Source organism: Protopterus annectens, chromosome 2.part1, assembly GCF_019279795.1.
Source record: "Protopterus annectens isolate FY-2018-M chromosome 2.part1, PAN1.0, whole genome shotgun sequence".
Classification (NCBI taxonomy): domain Eukaryota; kingdom Metazoa; phylum Chordata; order Ceratodontiformes; family Protopteridae; genus Protopterus; species Protopterus annectens.
The window spans coordinates 1568875272-1568900558 of record NC_056729.1 but is presented as its reverse complement, the minus strand read 5'-3'; the positions used below and the strand labels follow the sequence as shown (position 1 = coordinate 1568900558).

Genomic DNA, 25287 nt, shown 5'->3' with positions numbered 1-25287 from the left:
CACACTCTCATGCATGCACCCACACACACACACATGCACGCACCCACACACACACGCACACACACACATGCATCCATACACATGCATGCACCCTCCCACACACACACCCGCACGCACCCACACAAATGCACGCATGCACCCACACACATGCACGCACCCACACACACACATGCATGCACCCACACACACACGCACACACATGCATCCACACACATGCATGCACCCTCCCACACACACACACACACACACACACACACACACACACACACACACACACACACACACATGCACACACACACACACACACACACACACACACACACACACACACACACACACACACACACACACACACACACACACATTCACACAGATACAGTTACACACAGAGATACAGGATGGATGTTTCAAACATCAGGCATCTGTGAAGTGGTCTTTGTGTAGTGAATTACAGATGTGTCATCATCACCATCGTCATCATCATCATCCCTCTTTTCCTCATTGTTACTAGGGTTAGGGTCTTGGGTCACCTGTTGCCACTTTATTTATTCAGAATAGCTCTACTACCGTCTTCAACAGTCATGCCTGCCTATATCAGGTCTTGTGTCATGCAGTCCATCCTCATCTCCATTTGCCTTCTTCCTGTCCCTCCCAAATCTGCCAAAATTTCTTCTGCTTTCTTGCACATGTGACCAAACTACCATAATCTGTTCTTGACTGTCTCTGTAACTGGCGCTACTCTGGACCCTCCTCTTTTGTCCTCATTTCTTCATCTTTCCCACAGTCTGCATCACACTACCTATATCAGTCACTTTATGTCCATCACTTCAAGCTTCCTTGGATACTCTGCTTTCATTAACCAAGTTTCTGTGCCATACAGAAGCACTGATTGCATTACTATTTTGCTCACCTTATTTTTCAACTCTTTGGCAATTGTCTGACACACATTGTCATTGACACTTTGTGCCAGCTGAATACAGCACCTCTGATTCTAGTTTTGGCCTCCTCATTTAGACCTCTTCTCAACCACACCTCCTATATACATGAAGCTGTTAACCTGGTCTACTGTTTTCTTATCAGTTTTAAGCTTTTTATGATTCTCCCCATTTGCTGACATTGCCATTGTCTTGTCTGCACTCATCTGGTCTTAATGGTCTCTCTGGGGCAGTGAATGACTATTGCTTATGTTCATTATGAATGGCATATGCCAACTGTCTTCTCTTTCTATTGTTGTCTTACATCATTCATCAAATTCCCCAGTGATGTAGATATCCTGCAGAAGGGTCTAGATGAGACAAATGACTGGTGCCAAAACCATGGCCTAAAAATATATGCCAAAAATGCATTATTATACCATTTGTGAAGTCAAATACCCCTGCAAATTACAACATCAATTGCACACTCCTAAGAGTAGACTCAGATGTGAAAGATCTAGGTACATACATAGATTGTAGACTGAAATTTAACCACCATGTGTTCACAGTGGTGAGGAATTCCTTCCATGTGGCACAACGTATGAGTAAAGGTATGGTATCCAGATCCAAAAAAATTAGTCCCGCTGTACTCAGCCCTCATTAGACCAATAATTGAGGACAATGTGCCATTTGGCATGTACTTGACTAGGCATCTACAGTAGCTGGAGTGACTTCAGAGGTTTTTCACAGAGAAAATACAAGGTGTAAACAACATGCCTTATCCGGAAAGACTGAAAGCCCAATCACTTTACTCTGTCTCTTACTAACTATTATGGGGTGACTTATGCCTGACCAACAAAACACTCACAAATCCAGCCCTGATAGAGCTGCTACACATCCACAAATCAAACAGCATGAAGGTTACCTGATCTAGTGATCTAAACTTAATCATCAATTCAAACAAAACATGCTGGAGAAACATGAAGGCCCCTTCCTTGGAACACTCTTCCTATTCACATTAAGTAGAGCCCTTCCCTGGTCCTCTTCAAATGCAGTTTGGATCAACTGATGCGGAATCACAAATTCACACCTGGGGTAGCATCTATGTCCCTTAGGTACAAGGACAATCTGTAAGATATTCAAGGCATAGGCACAAATCCATGCCATCCTCTTATCCCTAGGTGCCATATATTGGGTAAAAATCAGGTTATATTGGCTAGGCTTGTAAGGGCTCTTAAGCCATTAGCTTAGTAATCTCCTATGAGCCTATGAATCTATATCTATACACACACACACACACACATATATATATATATATATATATATATATATATATATATACACACACACAGTGGATATAAAAAGTTTACACACCCCTGTTAAAATGCCAGGTTTTTGTGATATGAAGAATGAGACCACAATAAATCATTTCAAAACTTTTCCCACCTTTAATGTGACCTATAACCTGTACAATTCATTTGAAAAACAAACAAATCTGTTAGGGGAAAAAAATAAAAAATGTACAATACGCTGGTTGTATAAGTGTGCGCACCCTTAAACTAATACTTTGTTGTGTGTGCACGCTCTTAAACTAATACTTTGTTGAAGCACCTTTTGATTTAATTACAGCATTCAGTCTTCTTGGGTACACACCTGCCATCAATTAAAGAGACTCTGATTAACCCCAAATAAAATTCAGCTGTCCTAGTAGGATTTTCCAGACATTTAGTCAGTTGCCTGCTACAGCAAAAGCCATGGTTCACAAACAGCTTACAAATCATCAAAAGGATCTCATTGTTGAAAGGTATCAGTCAGGAGAAGGGTACAAAAAAATTTCCACAGCATTGGATATACCATGGAACACAGTAAAGACAGTCATCAAAAAGTGGAGAAAATATGGGACAACAGTGACATTGGATGTCCCTCCAAAACTGATGAAAAGTCAAGATGAAAACTGGTCAGGGAGGCTGCCAAGAGACCGACAGCAACACTGAAGGAGCTGCAAGTATTTCTGGCAAGTGGTGGTTGTGTACAACATGTGACAACAATCTCCCATGTTCTCCATATGTCCAGTTGATGGGGTAGGGTTGCAAGAAGGAAGCCCTTTCTTACACAGAAAAACATCCAGGCCCAGCTAAAATTCGCAAAACAATACATCGTCTCCCAAAAGCATGTGGGAAAATGTGTTATGGTCTGATGAGACCAAGATGGAGCTTTCTGGCCACAATTCCTAAAGGTACGTTTGGTTCAAAAACAATACTTCGCATCAGCAAAAAAACACCATCCCCATGGTGAACCATGGTGGTGGCAGCATCATGCTTTGGGGTTGCCTTTCTTCAGCTGGAACTGGGGCTTTAGTCAAGGTAGAGGGAATTATGAACAGCTCCAAATACCAGTCACCTTTGGCCCCAAACCTTCAGGCATCTGTTAGAAAGCTGAAGATGAAGAGGAATTTCACCTTTCAACACGACAATGACCCCAAGCATACATCAAAATAAACAAAAGAATGGCTTCACCAGAAGAAAATTAAAGTTTTGGAATGGCCCAATACAAAATCTGTGGGGTGACCTGAAGAGGGCTGTGCACAAGAGATGTCCTTGCAATCTGACAGATTTGGAGCACTTTTGCAAGGAAGAGTGGCTCCAACACGGCCGATAGCAAGCTCAAGGTTTGCCAGTAGCTCGAGACCACACCCTTATCCCACAATGCACTGCTGGAATTACCTCAGATCTAGTTTGCCACGGCAAGAGAGATCTCGGTGATCCAGCTAGCTCGGACCACTTAGAAACAAATCAACAGCAAGTCTTTAAAAAGTTCTATTTTTGTTATATATATATCTAGTGAGTGTTAGTTCTATTATATTTAGATAGTTTAGATAGTTTAAATAGTTTAAGAATTAGGGCCTTGTTGGCTTAGTTTGTGTGGGCCTTTAGCCCTCTTTTCCTACTATTAATCCCTTTAGTAGTTATGCTTTTGCTGTGGGCCTCTTAGCCCCATATTTGTATTATATATATATATATATATATATATATATATATATATATATATATATATATATATATATATATATATACTTTTGTGGATAGTGCCCGGTTTGGGCTTAGTTGTTTGTGAATCTAATTTACTGTTTTTCTCTTCAGTATGTCAGATGATAAGGCGAGATCCCATCCCAAATCAGGATTCAAAAAATGCCCAGATTGTGGGCAGAAAATGTCCGTCACTGATAAACACATTCAATGTGTCTACTTCCTGGGGGCCAAGCACCTCCAAGACACATGTAGCATTTGCCACTCCTTCTCTTCAAGAGTCCTCTTGGAGAGAAGGAGGAAACTTATAGACAGGGGATTGCTACAGCAATCCTTTTCAGAAGTTTTGAGTAGCCATGAAGGTGCTAGTACGTCCTCCAAATCCTCAAAATCCAAGTCATCAGATAAGGTCTCCAAAAAGGCTAAAGTTTCAGAAGGAGGGTCATCGGTTCCACAGTCATCGGAACCGAGTGTACCTTTGATTCAGAGCCAGCTGTCAGTATTGGAGCCAGTCTCTGAAGTTCCTTCTTCACATTTGCTCCAGTCAGCACCTTTGATGCACTCTGCTAAGTCCTCAGTCAGCCTTTCAGATTTGGACATGGATCGGCTAGTGCAGAAGCTTTTACAGGCACCAGGACTTGCCAAATTGTTGTCAGCCCCGACCAGCTCGTCGGTGTCGAAGATCATGGAAGCGGACTTGTCTACTCCTCCTCCAAGCCTTACTGGACTCTCGGAGCCGAAGAAAGTTGAACCGATGGTGGTCGAACCCTTGGAGCCGATACCTGCACCGGGGTTATTGGCTCCATCTACTCAGATGTCCTCGACGCCGACTGATGGCTATTGGAGCCGACGCGGATATTTGCACCGACTTGTTGGTGCCGACTCTTCCTCTCGGGGCTTCGGCTCGGATGAGCTCAGCTCTGACCTCAGGCTCGGAGCCCAGGGTTTTGGTGCCGGAGGATCGGATGGTGCTCTCGGGTCCATCCACTCCTTCTCGTCAGAGACGTGGTGCCTTCGATGCTATAAGGAGAGTTTTGTCTCCAAGGACAACGTTATCATCGGTTCAGCTTTCCCTTTCCCTCAAGCTCCTGTGTCTATTTCTGCATCTACCGATCCCTCTAAGCGTAGAGACCCCGAGCCTCAAGTACCTCCACAGGGTGTCCCCTGCTCTTCTGAGACCTTCCCAGATCCTCCCACTGAGGAGGTGCTCAGGAAGAGACTGTGCAAGAGGAGGCATTTAGACTCCCCACAGGAGTCTTTGACATCTGACACAGACTTAGATGAGTCAGAAGGGTCCCCTCAATCCTTCTCTGAGGATATCTCCTTTGCAGAGATACTAGAGATCCTAAGTCAGAGGGGCGATTGGCAGTCCAAGACCCCTACTGAGGATGAGTCTGTGCTCTTGAAGGCTTTTAGGTCTCAACCTTCCACTTCTTGGGTGTCTCCACCTTACGACGAGCTCATGGAACTGATGTCTCGTAAGGCGTGGGAGTCACCGGAGGCCATGGAACCTGTCCCTCGTAGACCCAACAAATTCATATGTGCCCCAGTAGATAAGCCATTTTTGACAAAAGGAGTGCCTGTGGATGCCATGGTGGTGGCTGCAGCCACCAGCAAGGAAGTATCTGAGACATCCTCTTCTATCCATCCCCCTAACAGAGATTCTAGGGTTATGGATAGATATGGGAAGCGCATGTTTAGTTCAGTGACTTTTTCTCTGCGATCACTGAATTACTTGACCCATTTTACAAGACTACAGAGAGATCTCCTGAAAGAGCTAGGAGATACTCTCCAGGGTACAGTAGCTACAGGAGTGGCCGACAAAGTCAATGCCCAGCTCACTACCCTAAACTCAGTAGTGAACTCGTCCATGCATCTCATATCCTATGCAGCTGATGGTTCAAGTAGAGCCGCTAGTTCGGGCATTGCTCTTCGCAGACAAGCCTGGATGCGCCTCTGTTCCTTTGCGGAACCCTTCAAGTCTTCCTTTATTAATACCCCATTCGATGGCTCATCACTGTTTGGGCCCAAAGTAAAGGAATCTTTAACCAGGTGTGAGCAGGAAGGCAAGACTTTATCTGCCATTGGGGTCCGTTTTTCCACTCCTACTCAGCCCTACCCCAAGGGCCCTGGGGGGGGGGAAATGTGGTTCCGAAAAATTCAGGCAACCTTTCAGGACATGTGGTGAAACCCCATCTAGAGGCAGAGGAGGGGGTTATAATGGAAGACGCTACCCCTGTGGCAGAGGGGGACCACAGCAACAGGGTGACAGGGGTCAGTTCTCTGGTCAGTCCTACCAGTGCCCCTGAACGCGGGCCTGACTGTTCGGCTCTGGAGGCAGTCGGGGGTCACTTGTCTTTGTACCCAGAAGCCTGGCTAAACATAACATCGGATACTTGGGTACAAAGCATTATTTCCAGAAGATATTTCATACCTTTCTTTACCCCACCCATTCCTAGCAAAAAAATCCCAGATGTTCCACCCAATCTCAGGGAACAAGCAATCGTAGAGGTCCATAGATTGCTAGAAAAAACAGTCACCCAACCAGTCCTAGCAGACCAAGTTGGATTCGGAACTTACTCAAGATTCTTTTTGGTACCAAAAAAAACAGGGGACTGGAGACCTATCTTGGACCTCAACAGACTCAACAACTTTGTAAAGAAAGAGAAGTTCCGAATGGTCATGCTTCAGTCCATTCTTCCCTTTTTAGGGAAAGGCGACTGGATGTGCTCCATAGATCTCAAGGACGCGTACTATCACATAAAGATAGACATATGCTCCAGAGATCATCTGTGCTTCCTGCTGGGAACCAATCATTACCAGTTTCGAGCCCTGCCCTTTGGTCTCACTTCAGCCCCCAGAGTGTTCACCAAATGCATGGCAGTGGTCACAGCTCACCTGAGGCATCTAGGATTCCAGGTGTTTCCATACTTAGATGATTGGCTCCTCACTGCTACCACCAGGCATCAATTGACTCAGTCAACACAATACACTCTGACACTCTGCCATCAATTAGGCATTACGATCAACTTCGAAAAGTCTGCCTTATCGCCATCTCAGCATACAGTTTTTATAGGAGCAGAGTTAGATACCTCAACCACCACTCTAAGTCTCCCTTTCAAAAACATCAGCTCATTGGTGTCAAAAAACAAAGCTACAGCAGCGGAGGTATTGAAAGTACTGGGCTTGATGGCAGCAGCAATCCTGGCTATACCACTCTCAAGGATGCATATGCGAATCCTTCAATGGCTCCTGTTCGCTCTGTGGTCTTACCAGAAACTACCAATGCACCACATGATTCTTATCACGGATTCTTGCAGGAGAGACCTTCGGTGGTGGTTGACGTCTCTTCATGTTACAATAGGAAGAACCCTTGTTCTCCCCCCCCCCAGTAGCCACTGTGACCACGGACACTTCTCTGATAGGGTGGGGGGGGCATTTTCAGGGAAAGACTGCCCAAGGCACATGGACAGATCAAGAATCACATCTGCACATCAATGTTCTAGAGCTGAGAGCGGTACTTCTAGCATTGCAGTACTTTCAGGACTCTCTCCCTCTAGGGACTATTGCAATTCAGACCGACAACATGTCAGTAGTCTGGTACTTGAACAAGCAAGGCAGAACCAAGTCTTACCCCCTTTGTCGAGAAGCCCTTAGGGTTTGGCAATGGGCTGTGTCATCCCAGCATTTTCTGTTAGCAATGCACATCCCCGGGAAATCAAACGTCATAGCGGACAAGCTAAGCAGGGCAATATTACTCCCTCACAAGTGGTCTCTCAAACAACAGGTTGCGGAGTTGATTTTCCACAAATGGGGCCAACCTTGCTGCGACCTTTTTGCCAGCCACTTCAATTCAAAATGCAGAAGCTACTTTGCCCTGATACCACCTCCGGATCATCCCCGAGAGATGCACTGATATACAATTGGCCACCGGGTCTCCTTTATGCATTTCCACCCTTCCCATTAATACCCAGATTTTTACAGAAAGCAAAATCGCTGGGAAGGAAGGTTATACTCATAGCCCCCTACTGGCTTTGACAGATTTGGTTTCCGTTTCTCCACCATCATCTGTTGGAGGATCCGTGGATCCTGGATCCAGTTCCTGACCTTCTGACACACCCGTCAGGGTACCTTCATCCTTCTCTGCAGTCCCTGAAACTGACTGCTTGGCTAATCCACTTCCCCTAATTGCCAGGCTTCATTCAATTTCAGAAGATACAAGACAGATTCTCTTGTTTTCTCACAAGCCATCTACCAGGAAACTATATGGCAGTGAATGGAAAAGGTTTTCAATATGGGCCAACGTGCAGAACATTGACCCTTTTCGAGCTCCACTATCTTCTATTTTGGAATTTTTGATAAAAATCTTTAAGGAAGGGGCAGCAGCTGCTACAGTTTGAGTTCAGTTAGCTGCCATCTCAAATTTTCACCTTGGTCTTGGTGACTCAAATATTATGAGCCATAAATTAGCCAAAACCTTCCTTAAAGGCGTTCTTCATATGAGACCTCCAGTCAAACTTCCCATTTCTCCCTGGAATTTAAACCTTATGCTGTCTCAACTTATTCTTCCTCCCTTTGAACCAGCTTTTTCTTGTGCTTTAAAATTCTTATCTTGGAAAACACTTTTTCTTGTGGCCATTATGTCTGTCCGCAGAGTGTCAGAACTTCAAGCATTATCCATCAGACCACCCTACATGATCTTTCATTCTGATAGAGTATCTCTCAGAACAAACCCCTCATTTTTACCTAAAGTCTGTTCTGAGTCAAATATCAATCAGGTTATTGAACTACCAGTCTTCTTCCCCAACCACTTTAACAAATTGGAATATATGCTGCACAAACTTGATGTTCACAGACAGCTCAGATTTTATCTTCACAGAACTAAGGATATTAGGAAATCAGATAATCTTTTTGTATCTTTTTCAGAAGCAAGAAAAGGCAATCCAGTGGCTAAAACAACCTTATTTAAATGGTTATCCAATTGTATATCCTTTGTGTATAAAAATGCGAACATGCCTTTAACGCACAAACCAAAAGCTCATTCTACCAGAGCTGTCTCTACCTCTTCTGCTTTTCAAGGTAAATTGGCCCTTGATGATATTTGCACTGCAGCTACTTGGTCTAAACCTCATACCTTTATCACACATTACAAAGTAGATAAGGCTTCTCGGGACAGGTCTTCCTTTGGTTTTATGGTACTGAAGAACATACTCCCATGAGCCACCCAGGGTTGAGGGTGCTATGGACACTACCCATCAGTGAAAATAAACGGTGAGATTTAACAACTTCACATATAGAAGTTATGTACTTACCATAACGTTCCATGTGATTTGTTTATCTCACCTTTATTCTCATGTCCCTCCCTCCTTCCCCCTCCTGGCTGACTGTTGACTTAGAGGCTAGTGCCATCCTGGTTATTCAATATTTCTTCTTTCCCTTTATATATATATTTGTATATATATATATATATATATATATATATATATATATATAAAGAGAGCATGTATGGGTTATATATATATATATATATATTTGTATATATATATATATATATATATATATATATATATATATGTATAGACTATTATTCGCAGCAAACAAGATCTAAGGTAATTCCAGCAGTGCATTGTGGGATAAGGGGCTGGTCTCGAGCTACTGGCAAACCTTGAGCTTGCTATCGGCCATGTCGGAGCCGAGGATGGGCTCCGAACCCATCAGTGAGAATAAAGGCGAGATAAACAACTCACATGGAACGTTATGGTAAGTACATAACTTCTGTTTTAAGGGTGTGCACACACAACAAAGTATTAGTTTAAGGGTGTGTACACTTATGCAACCAGTGTATTGTACATTTTTTATTGTTTATATTTTTCCCCTAACAGATTTGTTTGTTTTTCAATTGAATTGTACAGTTTATAGGTCAAATTAAAAGTGGGAAACGTTTTGAAATTATTTATTGTGGTCTCATTTTTGATATACCAAAATCCTGGCATTCTACAGGGGTGTGTAAACGTCTTTATATCCACTGTATATTAGCCATTGAATGAGTAAAGTCAATCTAACCCAAAATGGGATAGGTTAATTCAAGCAACAAAAGTGAAACTGACTAAGATTAAAATGGCCCAGAAAGGCAACTAGACCAGTACTTACCCATTAACCTATGAACCTATGCTTTATCTATCTGTCTTTCTATACAGCTATCTGTTTGTTAAATGTATAGTTATGTCAGTCATCTGAACCTATTCAGCCATGATCTGAGCTCAGTGTGGAACACATAACAGGTAAGACAATTAAAGCAGCATACAACAACCACAACAACAAAAAACAAATGTTTATGGCATGTTTGCAATGACACAATAAAAACACAAACTTGCATCAATACAATAAAAATTATAATTCTTGAAGTAAAATGATAAAATGTTGAGCTAGAAACAGGGACACCTTTGGAATAGACTCCCGCAAGACATCAAACAGAACACCTCATTGGCCCTCTTTAAACACAATCTGGATGACTGGATGGGTAACCATAAATTCATCCTGGGGGTTCCACCTGCGTCCCTCTTGGACAGCGGCAATAGGTGCTGATCATGGTAACAAGGGTAAAATTTGGCTAGGCTTGTAAGTGACCTTGGGTCATTAGTCTAGTAACTTCCTATGATCCTATGAACATCATGTGGTAGCACTTAGCAATTACTCTAATATACCCGCATTAACTCTCAGAAACAGTAAATCTCTTCACAGTTCACAATGATGGAATTTTGAGTCTACCAAAAAGACAAAATGAGAACATTTGTTAAATGTGGTTTGTAAATTATAGGATTTGTTATTAGACAATAGTGCCACAACAATGAGCCTATACTCTAACATATGTAGCAATACATTTTTTAGCCAAAAGTATACATGTAGTTGGGAGTGATAGTATACAGTAAAGCTGATTTGGGAATAAAGTCCTTCTTAATGCCACCTCTGTATAAACATTAAAGACAGTGTTGGATTCAGGATAATTCCTACATCTCTTTCTTGATTTGCATGGGTAATGAAATTATTTAGGAGATCCTTGAGTTGCTTTTTTTTTAGCCTTTCAGTATGGCAAATGAAATAACTGCTGATAAGTTAGGTTAATAGAGAGTTTCTTTTTATGGTACTTTTACAGTAAAAAAAACTAGCATTTGTTCTGTTTTCCAATATGCCACACAATACCAATTAAATAAGTGATGCGTTGTTTCTTTCTTGGTTAATTGTCTCTAACCCAGGGAGACATCATCTGCGTTCTACTCTAATGGCTTCACTGTACTGTATGTTTAAAACTGTAGCAACATGTTTATAATTCTTACTTCCTTGCTAGACTGCTAATGATATGTAGACTTAGTTTGCACGGTATGGTCCAGCTTCAACAACATTTCTCAACAGAATGTAGATCACTGTTTTCTAGTGCATTGTTAGTAACTTCCTGTTGTCACTGCTATAGAAAAATGTTTTATGATTAATTTTAACTTATTTATAAGATAGTAATTATTCAGTAACATCATTTACCAGCTTTCGTCTTGCAAACTGCTATTTTGTTCTACAGGTACTGTAATTTTATGTTTACCTTTCAATGCTCATTATAAAAAAAATACTTTCTTGTGAGAGAAGTTCTGCACTATTTGGCAGTTATGATATACTTTACCTCTTAAATCTTGCTGGTGTGATATCTGCTGTGTTATCTGCTCAGCTTAGTATTGCATTACATATTTTGCTACAACTTTATTGGTGATTCTACCTCTGTTCCAATGAAGAGATTAACTTACTTTTGTTTTAGTAACTCTGGTAAGCAAAAAGATAAAGTGAAAGCCTTTCTGCTTATCAGTGGAAGAGGTAAGCAATGAACAGCCTATCTACCGCTAGAGGAGTTGTTTCCAATTGTAACTTATCATAGCAATAACCCATGCCTGGGTGTGGGTAATGCTGGATTTACCCACGATTGGCGTGGTAAACAAAGCCAACCGTGGGTAAATCCAGCATTACCTACACCCAGAAGTGGGTTATTGCTATTATACAATGACATTATTTAAGAAAAAAAATAATTACTTTTCTTAAATAATGGCATTGTATAATGCCTCCTTGCTGCCCTTCCACAGCTGTCTGGTATTCATGAGTTCTGATGTACTGCGCATGCCTCGCAGTACATCAGAGCTGTGAGCAAAGCAACGGAGAAAGCAAGATCTCCATTGGTTTTACTGTTGGCTATGTTAAATGGGTTTAACATGGCGAGACAGCTTTAAAAAGCAGCGGAGAATCTCCGTTGCTTATTTTAAAGTTGTGTCGCCATGTTAAACCCATTTAACATAGCGAGACAGTTTGAAAACAACGGAGAAAGCAAGATCTCCGTTGCTTTTTACAAACTGTTTAAGCTATGTTAAATGGGTTTACCATAGCGAGACAGCTTTAAAATAAGCAACGGAGATCTCTGTTGCTTATTTTAAAGCTGTCTCGCTATGTTAAACCCATTTAACATAGCGAGACATTTAAAAAAAGCAACGGAGAAAGCAAGATCTCCGTTGCTTTTACACACTAATAAGCTATGTTAAAGGAGTTTAACATAGCGAGACAGCTTTAAAAAAAGCAACGGAGATCTCCGTTGCTTTTTTTAAACCTGTGTCGCAATATTAAACTCCTTTAACATAGCGAGACAGTTTTTTAAAAAAGACTTATACTAATGGAAAAAGTCTGGGCGACCGGACCTTTTTCCATTAGTATAAGTCGATTTACAACATGCACGCTGGCCAATCAGCATGCACGTTTTGGAATATTAATGGGGGGTCATGGTATAATGGCCGTTTTGGGCTGCATTCCATCCCTTTTAACTTTCTGCCTTAAAAACCCCGTGTTTGTGTAGCCTGTTCTGTGCTTAAAAAGTTAATTTACTGCTGTTCTATATTTGTTGTTTTTCTGAAAAAACAAAACAAAAAAATCTATCTGTTGCTCATTTCTCTCACTTTTTTCTGATACTAGAATGGTCCAGATTCAGATTTGCTGAATTCAAGACTGTATTGGAGTTTCTGAGTTGCATAGACCTTATTCTGATAGAGGGAAAGCCTTTCTGCTTATTAGTAGGAGTGGTAAACATTGAGCAGCCTATCTACCACTAGAGGAGTGGTTTCCAGTTCTGAAATTGTACCTTATTGGCCATTTTGGGTGCATTCTATCCCTTTTAACTTTCTGCCTTAAAAACCCATGTTTGCATGGGTTTGCACTTGTTTTAGCTCAGCGGATCCTGTTTTGGCGTCCTACAGACTACAAGGGCAGCAGAAGGAAGAAAGAGAAACTGATTCTAAGTATCTCCATTTGCCTTTATTGTTTGAACTTGCTTAAATTCATTTATTGCACTTTACCTTTGCCGTTTTTTAAATTACTTCATTTATTACAACTGCATTTATTGTTTGTTGGCTACACACTCAAGTGTGCTAGCCTGTTCTGTGCTTAAAAAGTTAAGTTACTGCTGTTCTAAGTGTATATTTGCTGTTTTTCTGAAAAAAAAAATCTATCTGTTGCTCATTTCTCCCGCTTTTTTCTGATACTAGAATAGTCCGGATTCAGATTTCTGAGATGCCAAGACCTTACTGTGATAGAGGGAAAGCCTTTCTGCTTATCAGTGGGAGTGTTACGCATTGAGCAGCCTATCTACCACTAGAGGAGTGGCTTTCAGTTGTACCTTATTGGCCGTTTGGGCTGTATTCTATCCCTTTTAACTTTCTGCCTTAAAAACCCATGTTTGTGTGGGTTTGCACGATGCACAGTGCCGCTAACCTAGGGTAAACCATTACCGGTGCCAGAAAGCCTGCTTTTCAAATTTTCCTTTAGATCTTGCTAGTTTTCATCTTTCAGCACTCTAACTAGACTATCAAGCCCAGCACTTGATCAAAACCTCTTGTATCAATTACTGTAGCATATATACTGCTACCAGCACTAAACTTTCCATAAGTAAAAGTAAAAACAGCTTCAGTACCTACTAAATTGAACAACTATTCAGGCATGTCTAGAGGTAAGTTCCCTGTGATTTCTCCTATTAACTTGGTGAACCTGGGCATCCTGAGGCAATGTAGCAACTGCCTCATGTACACAGACAACCCTCTCCTCTTACCCCCAAGCACTCTGACTTTTGAGAGATGCACCTATATAGCCAAATTGGAAGCCAAGCACTCTCCAGCCAAGACTGGACTAGCCAGTCAAGAGGAGGAGGTCAACATCTGTACCTCCAACATGGAACACACAGCCCTCCAGAACATACACCACCACAACTCTCACATAGTAACACAAAACACACACCCGCCTTTGCGGAGGCCCTCAATAAAAATCTACCCAAACAACAGAGACCTCCAAGGCAGAAAGGGTCTGTATTAGATTATCAAATATTTAAAAGTTTGAACACCATATGGTCGACAACATATGTTCGAGCTCTTAAATGTTCGAAAATCAAAAAAAAAATCTACCTGAAAGGTTAAACGGGGGGGGGGCAAGCCCCCTGCACTCTGCACCCCCCACACCCCTCGCTCTTTAAATATACCAGCTCCGAGATCGCACTACAGTACAGAGAATGGAAAACTTCCATTACCACACTGTAAGGAGATCTTCGTTGAAACTTTTGAACATTTACATGTTCGATCATATGGTGTCGACCATTTGACGTTCGAACATGTAAATGTTCGATAACATAATATAGACCCGGCAGAAACGCAAGCAACCATCACATCCCAGCACAAGCCATGAGAAACATAGCCCACATAAACAGTGTGCCACTCAACCAAAGCCCCAAAGGCAAAACAGCTTACTCAATACACTAGTCACTGGTGACTGAATAGTAAGGCACATTGATGTCCCACTCACTAGGTTAGACAAAGAGAAAGTTATGGTCAGCTGCCTGTTGGGTGCCAGGATCCACCACATAACGCATGCACTTAGGTCACGCCACAACAGGTACAAATATGACTCTGTCATTGTCCATGTTGGCTTGAATGACCTGAGACGTACCTCCCTGGACTGCATGAAAAGAGACATGGATGAGCTCTTGGATCTTTTAGCCCAGGCAGGTATGACCCTAGCCCTGAGTAACATCCTATTTTCACCCAGGATGATACCACAGTACAAGCAGAAAATGATTGACTTCAACAATTAGCTAAGTTTCTGGTGTCATTCTAAGGGGATCCAGTATCTGTCTGCCTGGGATGGCATGATCGACAGACCTCGATGCTTTAAACCAAAAAATAAGCACCCTGGTAGTCAGTCACCAATCTTCAGTCCGTTTTATTGTATAAAAAATCAGTTAAGCGCTTTCATCAAACACAGTTGACTTCATCAGAACAAAGGACTTTTCTTAAAAAGCAGTTTAAATAGGTTTAAAACAACCATAATTGGTTAAAAAACAACCAATAAAAATCATTAAATTAGCATAAATTGAGAATATTAATATTTAAAATAATCAGAGTAGGAAAAACCATTAGGTCAATATTATTCACTGTCATATTAGTAAAACAATAAAACAAATGAAGGGACTTAGACTTGTCCTTCTTTTTCTTTTAATACTGGCAGGTTAGACAAGTAATCATTTAACCCTGGATGTACATTTGCAGCCAACCTTAACTGCCACAAAAGCTCTTTTTTACACAATACATTTTGTCAATCCCCCCTCTTGAATCTACTTGCACAGTATCCAGAATAGCAAACTTAAACCCAGAAAAACCTTCACACTGTAAACTACGTCTAAACAGGGCATTAGTTTCTCTTTTATTTGTTTACATCATATAGATGTTCATATACTCTGGATTTAATAAGCCTCTCAGTCTTTCCAACATAAAATGAAATGCAGGTATTACATTTCGTAAGATATACTAGTTTGCTGGAAAACTGTTTCCTTTCCTGAAAAACAAAGTGTTGCCATTTTCATTAGACAAGGTAATAGAGGTACCCTGTAGAACGTAATGGCAATAAGAACATCTACCACAGGGTTTGGTACCATTTAGGTTGTTAGCGCCACCATTACTAATTTTCCTTTCTAAAACCAACTTTAAATTAGGTCCTATTTTGTAGAAAAAGTGGGTTTTTCACCCAAAACTTTATACACCTCATTGTTGGTTTTGAAAATACTCCAGTTTTTATTAAGAATATTCTTAATCCCATTGTATAGGGGACTATATTGAATCACACAGGCTTGTTGGAAATCAATATTTGTCCCACCATCTACATCTACACCTACCTGGGGGGGGGGGGTTGTTAACCCCCTACCTAAAAGCGGTATATATTTTTTATCCCATTCATCCAAAACTTCTCTCAGAATGGCATCAATAGATTCACCAGGATAACCCCTGTCTAAAAACATTTCCTTCAGATGTACCAATTCCTTTATTACATTCTCTTTTTGGGAAGTCGTCCTGGCTATCCTGATAGCCTGACCTTTAATGCTGCCTTTCTTCTGAAACAGTGTGTGATGGCTGTTATAATGTAAATAGCTATTGCAGAAGATTTTCTTACAATATACTCGAGAAATAAAACCTTCTTTTCCTTTTACTATCTTTGTATCCAGATAATTTATTTCCTCATCATGACACTCAAAGGTAAATTTTAAAAAAGTGGTGGTACTGTTCAGATACTCAATGAAAGCAGGTATAGAGTCTTTTTTACCTCACCATAAAATAAAAATATCATCAAAAAACCTGTTATAGGAGAGCAGGGGTGTAGCTAGGATTTTCAAATTTGTACTGACAGCTCTCAAACTGCTACCCCCCTCCCCAGCCAAGCTACGGCCATTCTCGTAATTCACGGTTCGCTCTTTTAGTGTCGATGAAGAGGCATTCGCTGTAATGCCTCTTCAGTAATATAATATAAATTCACTCAAACCCGGTTCCTTGAATTGAAAATTAACCTGAAATGTCAGTTCTTTGAAAAATGCAGCATGGTAGTTGGGGTAGAGACTTTATGCTTTTGTTTTCTGTAACTAAGGTACAGGTTTTGAGCTTGAGTAAATTACTAACCACCTGCTACCATTAACTAGGATGTTTCATTCACACACACACCCCTACCTACCTCTTAGTGCAAGAAATATGGACAAAGCCTAAAATAAACAGGGACAGATATTAAATAATGTTCTCGTGAACTTAGAAAGTTGCTAGAATAACAGGGTTTGTGCTAGTATTAATTTTGTAAAGGACATGAAGTCTGAAGCTCAAATGTCTGTCATTATTTAGCAACTTCAGCCTTCAATGATTTTCTAGAAAATCACAAAATTTATGAGGAACAGACAAAAATATGGGGCAAAAATCTGGACATTCTGCAAAATTTGGACAGTTGAGAGGTATGCTACCTACCACACACACACACACACACACACACACACACACACACACACACAAAACCTCTCAACCTCCTACAGCAACAAACTCATAAATAAAACTGAGGCAAAGGCCCAAAAATAAGGACATTTTTTTAAATATTGCTCTTATAAACTTAGAAAGATAATAGAATAGTAGTAGGTCTTGCATCAGTACGAATTTTCTGAAAGGTATGAAATCTGAAACTGAAATGTCTGCATTATTTTCTAACTTCAGTCTTTAACAATTTGCCACTAATTTGCCAGAAAACTGCAATTTTATGAAAAACGGACCAAAAATGTGATGCACAAATATAAAATTGCCAGACAATATTTCCCCATACTACATCATTATGTGATTTCCAAAATCAAATCAGATTTCTTTTTTCATTTTTTGTGAATTAATTCATCCAGACAGTACTTGCAAATGATCAGTTGTGAACAGAATATCACTCCAGTAAACAAATGTAAAATAAAATAGAACAAATACAGTAATTCATTCTTCCACATTACTCCTCTGTAAGTTTCTGTGTGCAGCCATCACTGCGAGACAAACAGGGTCTTGTGAAATTTGTTGTGTGAGAACATTAACAATTTTAAACTGTTTCATGAATATTCCTGCTGATCTGATGAATCTGTTCCTTATCTCTATCATTTGTTACATGAATTCTTATGGAAGAGGAATATCATGCAGAAAACTTTTGATTATTTCTGAATTATCTTTATTGCTTGCTGGTATCGAAACTCATGTAGGTTTGTTCATTGTGTGAGTAAGCACCAGTCAGGAGACATTGCTCAAAAAGGTACCTCTGAAGATCTAAAACGGCTGCCGACCTTTAGATACTGCAGCTACCTAGCTCTCAAAAAAACACTTTATAAAACTACTTTTTCCAACAGTTAACTCTATCCAGAAACAAAATAAAACTTGATACTTATCAAGACCAACTTATATTACTTGAAAAACCTTCACCCCTGAACTCAGCATCCCAGAAGCCTTATCTCAATTAAAGTGACACTACCATTTTTCTTGGCAAATTCATGAATACAAAATAAAGAAAACTGCAGTAAAATAACAGAAAGACACTTTCTATAGCATTCCTGACCTTGGAAAACTCAAGATACTCAAACACTAGGATTGTTCTACTGTTTAGTAATTCCCCTAATTACAATATTGTTGCTTCACACACTGATCCTGTCAGGCAAACTGTGGTTATCCTTCCAATACACACACACACACACACACACACACACACACACACACACACACACACACACACACACACACACAATGAAGTGAGACCAACATAACGAATCCTACACACACAATATTACTCACCAAGACCCCATGAAGTGAGACCAACATAACAATCCTCCTCCCGCTTCGACCAACGTGTACATACATCCCGCTAATCCAATCCTCCGCTTCCCGCTCGGAAAGCATTTGAAATACATTTGCGGTGAATGTGCTCCATTCCGACTGGATGAGCTGACGTTGACCGGAAATACATGTGCGGTGACTGGCTGCCCCGATGAGCTGACGTCATCGTGCAGTAAAGCGCGAAATGTGAAAAAAAAGAAAAGTGAAACTTTAAAACGCTACCCCCCTTCTGCATAAGTTGTACTGAAATCAGTACAGTGCATATGCCTCCCGACGTCCCTGTAGGAGAGAATCTCTGAGAAATGTTCACTTTTGAAAACATATTCCCTTTCCCAACCCAATAAAACAAGGTTAACATAAACGGGGGCACAAGCGGCCCCCCATAGCTACACCTTTTACCTGCTGAAAATATTGCCCCTCAAAAAAATATATAATTATTTTCAAGAATGAGGGCCATGATTTCACATAGCATGGTAACCTGATCATGCTGTAGGTGGGAACAGGTAAAAAGTACATCCTCAAATATCACTAAAACTTCTTGTTTGGGAATACAGGAAAAAAGATCCTGGATATCAATAGTCAAAAAGGTAACTCTTGGGGACCATAATTCTAATTTTAATTGCCCCAGGAAGTCCTATGAATCTTTAACCAAATGTGGTACCCCTTCCACAATATGCTTTATCATTCTGTCTATATAGACAGCTAAATTGTGTGTTTTAGAAACTCCAGCTGCCACTATTGGCCTAAATGTAGGGGCCACAATACTCTTGTGTACTTTTGGTATCCCAAACATAACCGGTACTTTGGGATGTGAATTAGAAAGAAAATCATAAACCTCTCTGGAAATTCTTTGATCTAATACATATTCATATAAAAAGCTATCAATACGTTGATAAGAAATGTGTATTTGGTTTTTGGAAACTTGAGAGTAATTTTCGACATTAAACAAAGTTTTCTGCATGATATTGGTATAGTCCTCTGAACTGAAAACTATAATACCCCCACCTTTGTCTGGGGTCATAATTCGAACACTTTTGTCTTCTCCTAGTTCCTGAATAAGCCTCCTTTCCTTGGCGTTAAGGTTGAAAAAGACTTTCTTTTTTCCCCCCACATCTTATAAAGATCATCTCTAACAGCCTTCTCAAAAATGGCTACCAGGGGATGTAGGGGCAGATTAAATACACTATTTTTCTTAAAAACATTTTTCTTTTCTATGGATTTATTGCCCCCATCCTTTTTTCCAAAATAAAACTTTCAAGTTTAATTTCCTTAAATACAGCTGTACATCTATTAATACCTCTGCAATATCAGGAATTTTGGTGGGGGACAAACTTAAACCCTTTAGAAAATAATGTAAAAAAATCATCTGTAATAATCCTATCAGTGTAGTTGTAAATATTGAAACTATGGGTGGTATGGAGAATGTCCTGCCCTTCGTTCCCTAATATTGAAACCTCCCTGTGTGCCACTTGGGGAAACCTTTCTGGTATTCTGCCACTTTGCAGTATGCAGTGTGTCTGTCTTGCTTCCTGTTTGCTATTCTTTCGGAGTGCCTTAAAACTGGAAAATCATGTTGATCAGGACAATCCACCATCTCTTCTTCTCCAAAATACCTGTTCTCATCTTCCCCTTCTATGCCAGACATGGTCCTGTTATTACCATCAAATTGGGAATGAAACCCACTTTGATCAGAATCTGTATGTCTAAAAACAAGGTTATTAGGTGGTTACACTTTAATTTTTGTATTGCTTAAGATCCCTATCTAACTTCCTTGATTTTTTATAAAAAATATTATTGCATTTTTTCTCTACCCTGTCAAAGAGTTTATTATAAAGCCCTTCATATTTGGAAGACAACAAATCACCTAGAATCATACCATTTAACTCTTCTACGTCTTTTTGAAGCCTGTTTTCCATCTATTCATGAAAATGTACAACTTTGATAAGAAGTTCAAACCCCCATTTATCAAAAAGTTTAACAAAATCCCCAATAACATCAGCATCATAATGTAGTCCAAACAGGAATTTATACACCCGTAACCCCCCGCGGTACCACTTGTAAACGCAAGCATTCCTTAAAATAAACAATTTCCATTTGAGACATTTTAAATTTAAACAGTTTTTTTCTCAAACACATAAATCATGTCTTTCAAAGATTTGAAACTGTTATTGTCACAATTGTCCTTGCCAGACATTGTCCCTGGTGCCTTGTGTGAGTCATTGAAAACAAAGTTCTTTTTAAACAGGGCACCATATTTACAACTAGTCCCCATTGTATTCTGGTTACAGTTGTTAACATCATTCCTAGGACAAGAGAAATGCCCATTAAAACTAACTCTCTGCTCAGGGATCACACTGCTATGGTTACATCTCCCTTCAGAATTGCAATTAGTCAATTTAGGGGGAATAGAATGTTGAATAAGGTTACCAGTACCTGTTTTTTTGTGCTCCGCCTGTTGCGGTTGCTCAATAACACTGTTGGAAATAACATCAATTTCTTTGCCAAAGTAAATGGCACAATTAGTGCCTAAATCCTTCCTCGAATGGCTTTGCTGGTTAAAATTCGAAAAATCATCCCCATTACAGGGAAAACACTGTTTTCCGTTGCCATGATGGACCTCGGCTATTGCTTTGACATCACCACGCCTCCCCGAGGTGTCTGAACAGCTGCCCAATCCGTTTGAAAAGTTTTCATTACCTTGGGAGCAGGAGCCCCCTCCATTCACTTGTACAGCCTCCACACAACTGCCAGAACCATGCGAGCCACACTGGTGAATGTGCTGTTGTGAAAACAGTTCAATAAGCCAGGTTAACTCGCCCTTTAACTTGGCCACATCCCTTTTGAGCTCCAAACGTTCCAGGTGATGCCCAGAATCAAATGACTGGTGAAAAATCCAAAGGCTCAGGAGAATCCATGATGCCCAAAACACCACAAATGAAACTATAAAACCAGTAAGGTGGTGTAAAAGTGCTTACCAAAAAAAACAAAAAAAAAGCACCCTGGTAGTCACTCTCTAATCTCCAGTCCATTTTATTGTATAAAAAATCAGTTAAGTTCATCAAACACAGTTGACTTCATCAGAACAAAGGACTTTTCTTAAAAAGCAGTTTAAATAGGTTTAAAACAACCATAACTGGTTAAAAAACAACCAATAAAAACATTAAATTAGCATAAATCATAAATATTAATATTTAAAATAATCAGAGTAGGAAAAACTATTAGGTCAATATTATTCATTGTCATATTAGTAAAACAATAAAACAAATGAAGGGAGTTAGACTGTATCTGTCTGCCTGGGACGACATGGTCGACAGACCTCGATGCTTTGCTAGAAGTGGTCTGCACCTGTCACCCCTGGGATTCTGGATACTGGCAAAGGCTATTGGCACACCCATAGTGCCTTTTTTTGGGCAATGTCCTGAAGACAAAATTACCAATGTAACAGCTACAATTTTTTTTTATTTTATTTAACATTTGTTAACTGGGAAAGTCTGACTTGGAACAAAGCCAATTTTCAGCAGAGGCCCAGGGAAAAATGCTCCATATGCATGTCTTTATAATGTGGGAGGAAACTGGAGCAAACCCACACAAATGCAGGTAGAACATGCAGACTCTACACAGAAGGCACCCCAGCCAAGAATCGAACCGGAGAACCTCTTGCTGTGACGTGACAATGTTACCACTGCACCACTGTGCCATCCAGAAAGCGTTGAGCTAGTACGTTGGTGCATGAGTAATTTTTCCAGTTAATGGAGGGGTAGTTAAAGTCCCCAAGCAAATGTAATCTGAGGGTTATGCTACTCAACGCTAGAAGTCTAAATCTCAAAATGCACTCGCTCGAAGCACTCCTTAAAATGGAGAACATCGACATCTGTGCTGTAACAGAGACATAGTTTAAGGCTTTGGAGAGCACACCTGCACTACCAGGCTATAATTCATACCACACTTTCCGGCCCAAAGCCTGGACCAAACCCCTAAAGGCGGTGGTGTCTCCATATTCATAAAGGATATGCAGACCTCCAGACTAGCAGCCCAACATAACACATCAGAGATACTACAGGTACAACTAACACTGGGTAAGACTGCAATCTAGGTTGTAGCCTGCTATAGATCCTCCACCATGTCCCAAGACTCCCACTCCACATTCCTAAACACCCTGGAAAATATTAAGGTACAACTCAATACCCTTATACTGGGGGACTTTAACTACCCCTCCATTAACTGGGAAAATTACTCATGTACCAACATACTAGCTCAATGCTTTCTGGAATTCATTAATTCCAATGCCCTGGACCAACTCATTCTTACCCCACCAGGGGTAGCAACATCCTTGACCTGGTCATTACTAACATGGGAGACTGTTGCTCTACACCAGTAATCAACTCCTCCCTGGTCAGATCTGACCACAAGCTAATCACTTTGGATATCCATATCCCACCCTCACCCCCCGTAAAGGAAACCACATGAAAAACCTCTCCAAATCTAACTTCAGGCTTCTAAAAACAGAGGTGGCTAACTTCACAATGCCAATGCAAATGGAAAATAGGTGCATGACTGCTGAATCATACACCAATGCACTGTATGAACACATACACAAGTGCATGGAACGGGCCATACCAAACAGAACCAAGACGCTCTCCTCCAAAAAAAGGAGGTGGTCCCCTACCATAAACAAACTCTACAACAGAAAGAAGAAACTGTTGCAGAAAAAGATGACGTTCCAAGACTGGAAAAACTCCCTTGTTAACCTCAGCAAATAACTGAGATCCCTCATCAAATCTACTAAAGCTAGCTGCAAAAACAAAATTGCAGCAGATACTAAAGATAACCACAAGGCATTTTATATTTATGTCAAGAATCTACATGGCAAAACTCAGATCTGCTATGAGATACAGCACAATGGCAGCACATATACTGAGCCAACTGATATTGCCAATATACTTGCCGACAGGTTCAGTGTAAACTTTACCCCCCTTTCACCCCTAAAGGGCCTATCACAATACCAGAGGAATGCCAAGTTCCTAATATCACTGCTGCATAGGTTAAAATCACACTGTCCAAAGCCAAAAATACAGCTTCCATGGGACCTGATAATATCCCTGGCTGTGTTCTACATGAATTACAAAGTGAACTGGCATCACACCTGAGTGCCCTGTTCAATCACAGCCTCACTTCAGGCTTTGTTCCTACTGAATGGTACACCACAATGGTCATCCCACTCCACAAAGAGGGAGCTACCACAGACCTTGGGAACTACCGCCCCATTAGCCTGACTAGTCTGATATGTAAGGCTATGGAGCGCATCATCATGGACCTTATAAATAGTGACATAGGGAATCGCCAAACTCCAGACCCCACAGAGTATGAATTTGTGAAAGGTAGATCATGCCTGCTCAACCTGATAGACATCTTCGAGTCTGTCAACAGAGCTGTGGATGAAGGCAAGGTAGTTCACACAGCCTACCTTGATCTTGCCAAAGCCTTCAACACCATCCCTCACTCAGGAATCATAGATTGGCTCACTAAACTAGGCATAAACCTCTATGTCACAAGGTGGGTTGCAAACTGGCTCACTAGTGGAACCCACACTGTGAAAGTAGTGGACTGTAAATCTGACTACCAACCAGTTACAAGTGGAGTCCCACAAGGTCGGTCCTGCGTCCTCTCCTGTTTGGCATTTACTTCTCTGAAGTTCAAGCCAATACAAAGGGACTCTGACTGGCCAAGTTCACAGATAATTGCAAACTGGGAGCCATTATTGACTCTCCAACTAATGTAGACATTCTATAAAAAGGTCTCACTGTGACAAATGACTGGTACCAGATCCATGGCCTTATGCTCAATGCCAAAAAATGCATCGTCATTCCTTTTGGGAAAAACTTAGTGCCCATGAACTACCACATCGGTGGTAGTCCACTAAACACTGAAGGTGTAATAAGAGATCTGGGGACACAGGTTGACAGCAACCTCTCCTTTGATAACTACATTGCCACTCTGGTCAGAAAGTCCTTCTATGTGGCACATCTCGTTACAAAGGGTTTCTCATCCAGGAAGAAAGTGGTCATAATCCCTCTCTACTCATTCCTCATTAGACCTATTACAGAATACAATACCCCATTAGGCATGTACCTCACTAGACACCTACAACAATTGGAAAGGCCACAGAAATACCTCACTAAGAGGATCCTGGGCCTAAACACATGCCCTATAAGGATAGACTCAAAAAACACCAGCTATACTCTACCTCATATCGCCTACTTAGAGGCGATCTATGCTTGACCTACAAAGCTATGTCCGATCCAGAGCTGTTAGATATGCTACATCTGAAGAAATCCCAATCCCTCCATGCCACACACTCCAGAGACCTCAACCTCATTACCACAATAAAAAGAACATGCTGGAGGGACAGGTTCTTAACCCAGAGACTGCCCATGCTCTGGAACAGAATTCCTATTCACGTCAAGCAGAGCACCTCACTACCACTCTTCAAGAGGAATCTTGACGAGTGGATGGGCAATAGAAAATTCACTCAGGATATGAACCAAACTACAGCAAACTACGTCAGGTAACCGGATATTCCAAAAAACACACCAACTAAGTAGAAACATTTACTTTTTTATTCCAACA

General features: G+C 40.8%; 1 protein-coding gene across 1 annotated transcript in view; it reads right to left on the bottom strand.

The window, feature by feature from the left end:
* RNF207 (ring finger protein 207) overlaps positions 1 to 25287 on the bottom strand; it is a 1144530-nt gene that overhangs the window by 295511 nt on the left and 823732 nt on the right. The gene's annotated exons all lie outside the window — the stretch shown is intronic.